This window comes from Myotis nattereri (genome assembly GCF_964212035.1).
Source record: "Myotis nattereri genome assembly, chromosome: Y".
Lineage (NCBI taxonomy): Eukaryota > Metazoa > Chordata > Mammalia > Chiroptera > Vespertilionidae > Myotis > Myotis nattereri.
The window spans coordinates 5,002,678-5,009,588 of record NC_138094.1 but is presented as its reverse complement, the minus strand read 5'-3'; positions in this window follow the sequence as shown (position 1 = coordinate 5,009,588).

The following is a 6,911-nucleotide window of genomic DNA, read 5'->3' as shown; positions in this document are numbered from 1 at the left end:
TTGTGGAGAACTGAATCCAGGTGGTCTGCACAGGTATGAGAGGCTAAGGGATTTAAAGTGGGGATTTCCCAGAGGATTGTGGGAAACCTACCCAATAAGCACATGAGGGGCCTCCTTGTGGCTGTTACAATGAAAGTTTTGAATAAGTGGTCATCTGGATGCACAAAACACAAGTAAAAACAACAAGCCAGTAATGGAGAGTTTCCTTTGGGATTGTGCGTGAGAGAACACTATCTGAAGAAAACAAGCTGTGCTCTCAATGCTTTGTGAGAGGAGGAAGGACAGAGAGGATGAATTTTCCTCAGGGCCATGTTGCATGAGCCCCTGCTCCGGGTGGGGAAGCATCTTCAGAGCAAGGAGGGAGCCTGTGAGCCCAGGGTAGGTGTTGGTCTCACATTCCCACTAACAAGCACCACTGTGGATTGTCAAGTGAGACTCCCTCCACGTTCTGCGTGGAGTAGGGTTCGGTATCTGAAAGAGGAGCCACACAGCAAATGAGAGAAAAAGATAGGAGATAATTTTGCAATATTGGGAGCCAGGTGGCAAGTCCCGAAGGACTTCCTCCTTGGTAGGGACGCTCCAATCTTTTATTGATCTGGAGTAGCCCTTAGGGTAAGGAGGTTTCAATGACACACAGATCAGCAGAAAATTTCCAGGAATAGACAAAGTATCAGATTAGCCCATCAATAGATTTCTGGGAGTATCTGATTAACAATAATCAACAAGGATCTAAATAAATATCTAAGGAATTAAGGGAACTAAGGTGGGGATGCTTCAACTATTATTACCTAAATTAACTGAGTGGTTCCTAGATTAACTGGGTGGTGCACAGCCCTGACCTTTACTAGGACTTTCAAGGGCTACTAGCTTTTGGGGGGTCTCTGTCTAAACTCAGCTAGTGAAGACAATGAATGGACTCTGGCAGCGGAATGTGCCATGGCTCATGTGATGAACAACAGTACTAATCAGCCCCATCCTGCAATGGCAGCCCAGGCCTGGGCAGTGTAGCTCTTTTTCCACATTTTTAGCAAGAGAATAAATAAGGGATCACTGATGGTCATTTTTGGATTTTATAAAGCAGCAGTTTAGGGCCATGCCTGGTCATTCTTTTTACCAGGAGACATGATCATAACAACTAAAATCATCGCTGTGTCTGGCACAGGTGGAGGAGACTGACTGTCCCAGAGCCCTGGACACTGAGTGAGGCTGAGTCAGGGCAGACTGGGCCCAGGACCCTGAAAACAGCAAAAGCACTCACTGGTGGGTGCAGTGCTGGGAACCTGGTGAGCCTGAAGAGGAGGCAAAGAATCAGGCCAAGGTGAACCCACGGTCCCTTCCACAGAGGCCTCACCTGGGCCCTGAGTGAGGAGGGTGAGCAGTAGCAGAGGCCAGGTCATGGTGGAGCTACACCAACAATGCTGCCTTCTGACACCCCAAGTCTAAGCCTGGCTCCCCACACTTCTCTTATCCTCTCCCCTGCCTCAGAGGAGGGAGGGGCCTCCATGCAAATCTGCTTCCTTCTCCTGCCTCAACACATTCCACTCCATACTGACCTGGAGTCTACATACACCTGCAACCCTGGAAAGAAGAGCTTTCCCAAGAATGAAGCTCTTGCCCTGGCTGGGTGGCTTAGTGGGTCACAGCATCATCCTGGTATGGCAAGGTTGGGTGTTTGATGCCTGGCCAGTGCACATACAGGAATTCATAATGAGTGCTTAGGAAATCAGAACAAAACCTCCACGTCCTTCTCTCTCCTCCCCTCTCTCCCTAAATTCAATCAGTAAATGCTTTCAAAACAGTCAAACTCTTTCATATACTCTAAGTAAGGTCAGACAGAGCCCAGGACAGCATGCAGTAATGGAGCCAGTCAAGGGATACCTACCTTTTCTCTTCGGGGAGTCCTGGTGTCTCCTGGATGAGCTATCCCCGGACTTCCCTTTGTGTGGTGTGGGCAAAGGTAAAGACAGCTTGACTGAGGAAGGTTCAGGCACTCCATTTCCTGGGTGTCAATGGCAGAGCTGGGGTCTCCATATTGCCCTCCACTCCTTCTTATTCCCCTTAGTGAGGATGGCTCCTCTGCATGGCTCCATCCTCTGTCTTTGCAGTGGTTTTATTCTGAAGCAGAGCCCATGAATGTATTAGCTCTTTTAAGAGATGATGTATCGGGCACAACAGTTTGGGGACCTCATGGGCTCGCAGGGAATCAGCACTTCAAACTTCATCCCAGGACAGCATAAAGCCCAGCAAGTACCTTCCCCACATCCAGGCTCTTGTGCCCCTAGGGTCCTAAGACTATACATCCCCCTGGGGCCCCAAGACTGCATTCCTCAGGGAAGGCAGCTGAGGGGGAAGGGGCAATTCCCAGATTACTTCCTTCCCATCTTCTGTCCCTTCCAGCTCAGCACCAGGTTCCTTGACCCCTTCTATTTCCCGGTGAGCCCATTGCCCTTTGTCCATCAACTTCCTCTAGACTGGAAGGTGTTGCCTGCCACACCAGGTGGCCCAGATGCTATTATCAGTGCTTATTATTATGCCCCACCATAGACTAGGCACCATGGTGCTGCTTGTGAGGCAGCTCTTGGCTCAAGGCTGAGGACACATTACCTAAAAACACCGAATAGCAAGGTTGGATGAGAAACATGGTGCCAGGTGAAGACACACTGACTTCTCAAATTGTTAGGAGAAAAATATTGTACAAAGAAGCAAAGGCTCTGTGAGATTGCGAAGACCCAGAGGCTTAGAATAGCAGAAGTCAAGGTGAGAGATGCGCTGGTTCCTTGTGGAGTTTCAGGGAGAGTCTGTTTCCTGGCTCCTCCAGTTGCTAGGTCGCCAGCATTCCATGGCTGTAGCAACATGACTCCAGTCTCTGCTCTGTGGTCCCATCTCCTGCTCATCTTCTGTCCCCAACTCTGCATGCACACATTTGTAATCCACTGTATTAGTCAGGGTTCTTCAGAGCAGCAGGAGGATATGAGGACTTGGCTGGTGTGATTACAAAGACTGAGCAAACCCAAGATCTGTAAGCTGGGGGGCCCAGGAAAGCTGTTGGTCTAATTTGGCCTGAGACTGAGGACCTGAGAACCAGAGGAGCTGATGGTTTAAGATCCAGTGTGAGGACAGAGGCCTGTGAGATGGGATGTGATGTCCCAACCCTACAGTGATTCATGAATATAGGGGTGAGTTCCTCCTTTTGTTCTAGTCAGGTTCTCAGTGCATTGATGCTGTGCACATAGGGAGGGTGATATCCTTTTAGGGTCCACCACTTCAAATGCTAATCTTCTCTTGAAACTAGCTCAGAGACACACCCAGAAATCATGTTTAGGTTGGGCTGCTGTCCTGTCCTGTGGACTGTGAAACCAAGGCATACAATTAACAATCCCAGTCCCCATCTCAAAGCCTTCATCCCATCTGCAAACTCCCTTTTGCCTTATTAGGTAACATTCCCAGATCCCAGGGATTAACACCAGGATATCTTTGTGGCCTCATTACCTAGGCTCTGGAACCAGCCTTCCAGTCCTGCACAGTGACATACACACACACACACACACACACACACACACACACACACACACACACGGCTCTGAGAGGCTGTTCTCAGGATGTTTTGCACAGTGGCACATGGAGGTGTTTCAGACACAGGAGCTACCCCAAACCAACTTTTAAACAGCGTTTAAATTGACCTGGCTGTCCTTTTCTTGAAATACTTTTAATATTAATGGAAACCTGAGACTCTGTTCCCACTGCTTAGGACTGCACACAAAGTAAGGGAAGGACCTAGAAATATCCATCAGTATAACCTTGCTCACAGTCTAGCTTCTGTAGCCTTCACTAGTGCTTCCCATTGAATTATGCCTTACCATAAACCAAAGAGGACATTTTCCTCCTACAATCAAAGACATTTTAAGACATCACTTATGAATTCCCACACTGGTTCCCATGTGGTTCTTTGTTTAAGGAATTCCTTCCCTCCCATCACGGGCAGGAAGATGCTTTCCGTGTGGAGCCTGGGCGACATCCATTGGCACCTCTCAACTTTCTGCCATTTCCTTCCTTGATGTCTAAGGAGGCACTGTGCCCAGCACCTACCTGGCATTACAGAATTGAAGGACAGGTGATCAGGGTGTGACTCCACCTGAGAGAGGAGAGGCTCCCCCTGGTCCCTGTGGGGCTCTGCTCCAGGAGGGGCAAGGAGATTCCTCAAGCTGGGACTGATGGCTATACTCTGAGTTTGGGAAAATACAGACGGGAGAAGAACCGGGTACACAAGGCTCCAGAAGCACAAGCCCAAGTTTGTTCAGAAGTTCCTCATAGACTCCCCATTCATGACATCTGTGGGTGGATGAATTTCTTCATGCTTTCCTCTAGGCAAATTAGGTGAATGCAGTTAGGATGAAGTTGCTCACCAGACAAAGCCCCATGCAATGTTTTGATAGATGGGGCAAAGGAGCCAATTGGGAAATATTTCATCAAGATGGAAAGGACACTGTGCCAAGCTTGGTATGAGGGCTGCGGGTAGGGCCTTGGGGAAGTCAGTTCTGTACAGTGCACAGGATTTGTCCCTCCAACTCTCCCCCAGCTCAGTCCTCATGAAATATTGACTGATTGTTGTGTCAAAGGAGACAGAGAGCCTAAAGGAAGTTCTCATCTGTGGTGTCTCTTGTGGTACACTTCTTTTTTAAGGGGCCACCAAACTGGAGTAGGTTCCTCATGTCCATGATGAGAGGTGAGAGGAGTTCAGAGAGAACTCCAGCCATGGAGACATAAATGTCCCTGGACACAGGGAAGCAGGAATTCAGTGAGCAGGGATCCTGGGAGCTCAGGCAGGTTTGCTCTCATATTCCCCAGTTGCTTGAGGCACTGTGGTAAGTGCCACAGATGGGATATGAAACAATGACATCAGCCCCCTTCCAGGCTGGAGCCTAGGGATGATCACAGAGGCTGGAGTGCTGAACCGGTAGCCAGAGGAATGGTCCGAGATCCCTGAAGGCTACAAACTGACAGGATCCATCAGAAGTTGAGAGGCAGTGGCCCTGCCTTATTGGTGCAATGTCACCTCATTATAACCCGCACTCCTCCCCACCCAGTGTCACTGGCTCTTCTGGAGCTTCTGCTTCAGAGACCTGAATGCTGAGGGAGGTTGAGTCATGCAGAGGGAGTTCATGAACTTGAAAATGAAGACAAAGGCACAGGCAGATTGCAAGTCCAGGACCATGGCTCCAGTTGAGCCTCAATAAAACAACTGGTCACCCAAGAAACAAACTATGCCTGTGCAGTGATCAAGGGTGGTGAGGAGCACAGGAACCCAGCCATGCTAGAGGCTCTCAGAGTGCCTCCTGAGCCCAGAGCTGGACAGGGCAGCCTACCCCTGGGGTTATTGGTCTCAGCAGGCTGTCCTGTGTTGGCGGTGGAGGTGGGAAGGTGTTCATGCCTATTCATTCAGAGGCCTTCTCTGAGCCTGGACTGTCTTCACTGTCCCCCCTCACTTCAGACCCCTAAAGGTAGGACCTCAAAGAGTGTCCTGCCTCCTTGGGACCTGGCCAAGAGGGTGTGTCTGGTATATATGTTTAAAAATAAATCTGGGAGGGGCTCCCCATGGAGACAAGGCCCCTGAGCAGAGTTATTCAGGGCGAAGAGCTGAGACCACAGGACCCAATAATTGTGAGCCAAGGTTTGTTCCAAAGTTCCACAACTGTCTAAACCAGTGTTCTCAACATTCCTAATGCTGCAACCCTTTAATAAATTTCCTCATGTTGTGGTGACCCCCCACCATAAGATTATTTTCGTTGCTACTTCATAACTGTAAGTTTGCTACTGTTATGAATCGTAATGTACATATCTGATATGCAGGATGTAGTTCCATTGTTCCTGACCCAGAGGTTGACAACAGCTGGTAAACAAACATTCATGATACCTGCGCATGAATCACTTTCTCATCTATGGGTGCAAATCAAATATTAGGAGCAGTTTAGGGAGCCCGGAACCTCACCCCACACCCCCCACACACACTCCACTTGGAGGTTTGCAGAGCCCACAGACCTCTGCTTAGCACAAACCTTAGTGAGCCCTGGACTGAGATTGGGGACACTGGGGCACAAACAAAGGTTCCCTGCTGTGTCCCTAATTGTGGCTGCAGCTGCCACACAGGCAAACAGAACTGCAGCATCTACCCTTGCAGTGTCTCCCCTTGACCAGTGCTTGCAACATCTCCCCTGGGACCAGTTTCACCAACAGCAGTCCCTCCCCACCCCTGGAAACAAGGTACCCAGCCTTGTAGTACCTGCTGTGCTGCACATAGCAGATGGTCAGGGCCTCCCTGTCCAGTACGGTAGCCACCAACCCCATGTGATGATTAAGCCCTTGAAATATATGCAGTGCACTTGAGGAGCTGAGTTTTTATTTTAATCTATCAAGGTAACATATACTTTGGTTATTGTTTAGAACACCTTGAGTGTGTCAATGAATCTATTTTATCAAATGCTAGGGAATGCAAATACAGACTCAGGATTCCTGATTTAAAAAGATACAATTTAGCACTCAATCCTTAGTGAGATGGCCTGTGAGAGACATCAAACTAAGAAGACTTTGTGCAAAACTTGAAGGTAAAATACCTCATTAACATTTTTTCCTTTTTTTTTTTTGTTGCTTAAGGTATTACCAAGGGTATTACATATGTCTCCTTTTTCTCCCCCCACTCTTGACAATCCTCTGGCCTCCCCTACCCCCAGGGTCTTATGTCCATTGGTTATGCTTGTATGCATGCATACAAGTCCTTTATTTGTGGCTGCTTGGTTCTTCTAGGCCAGGCGAATAGACAAATTAACAGACAGAGATTAACAGGAGAACATCAGGGGTTAGTACATGTGCAAGAAAATTTCACATAGAATTGACGTAGCCATAAAATTACAAGTATA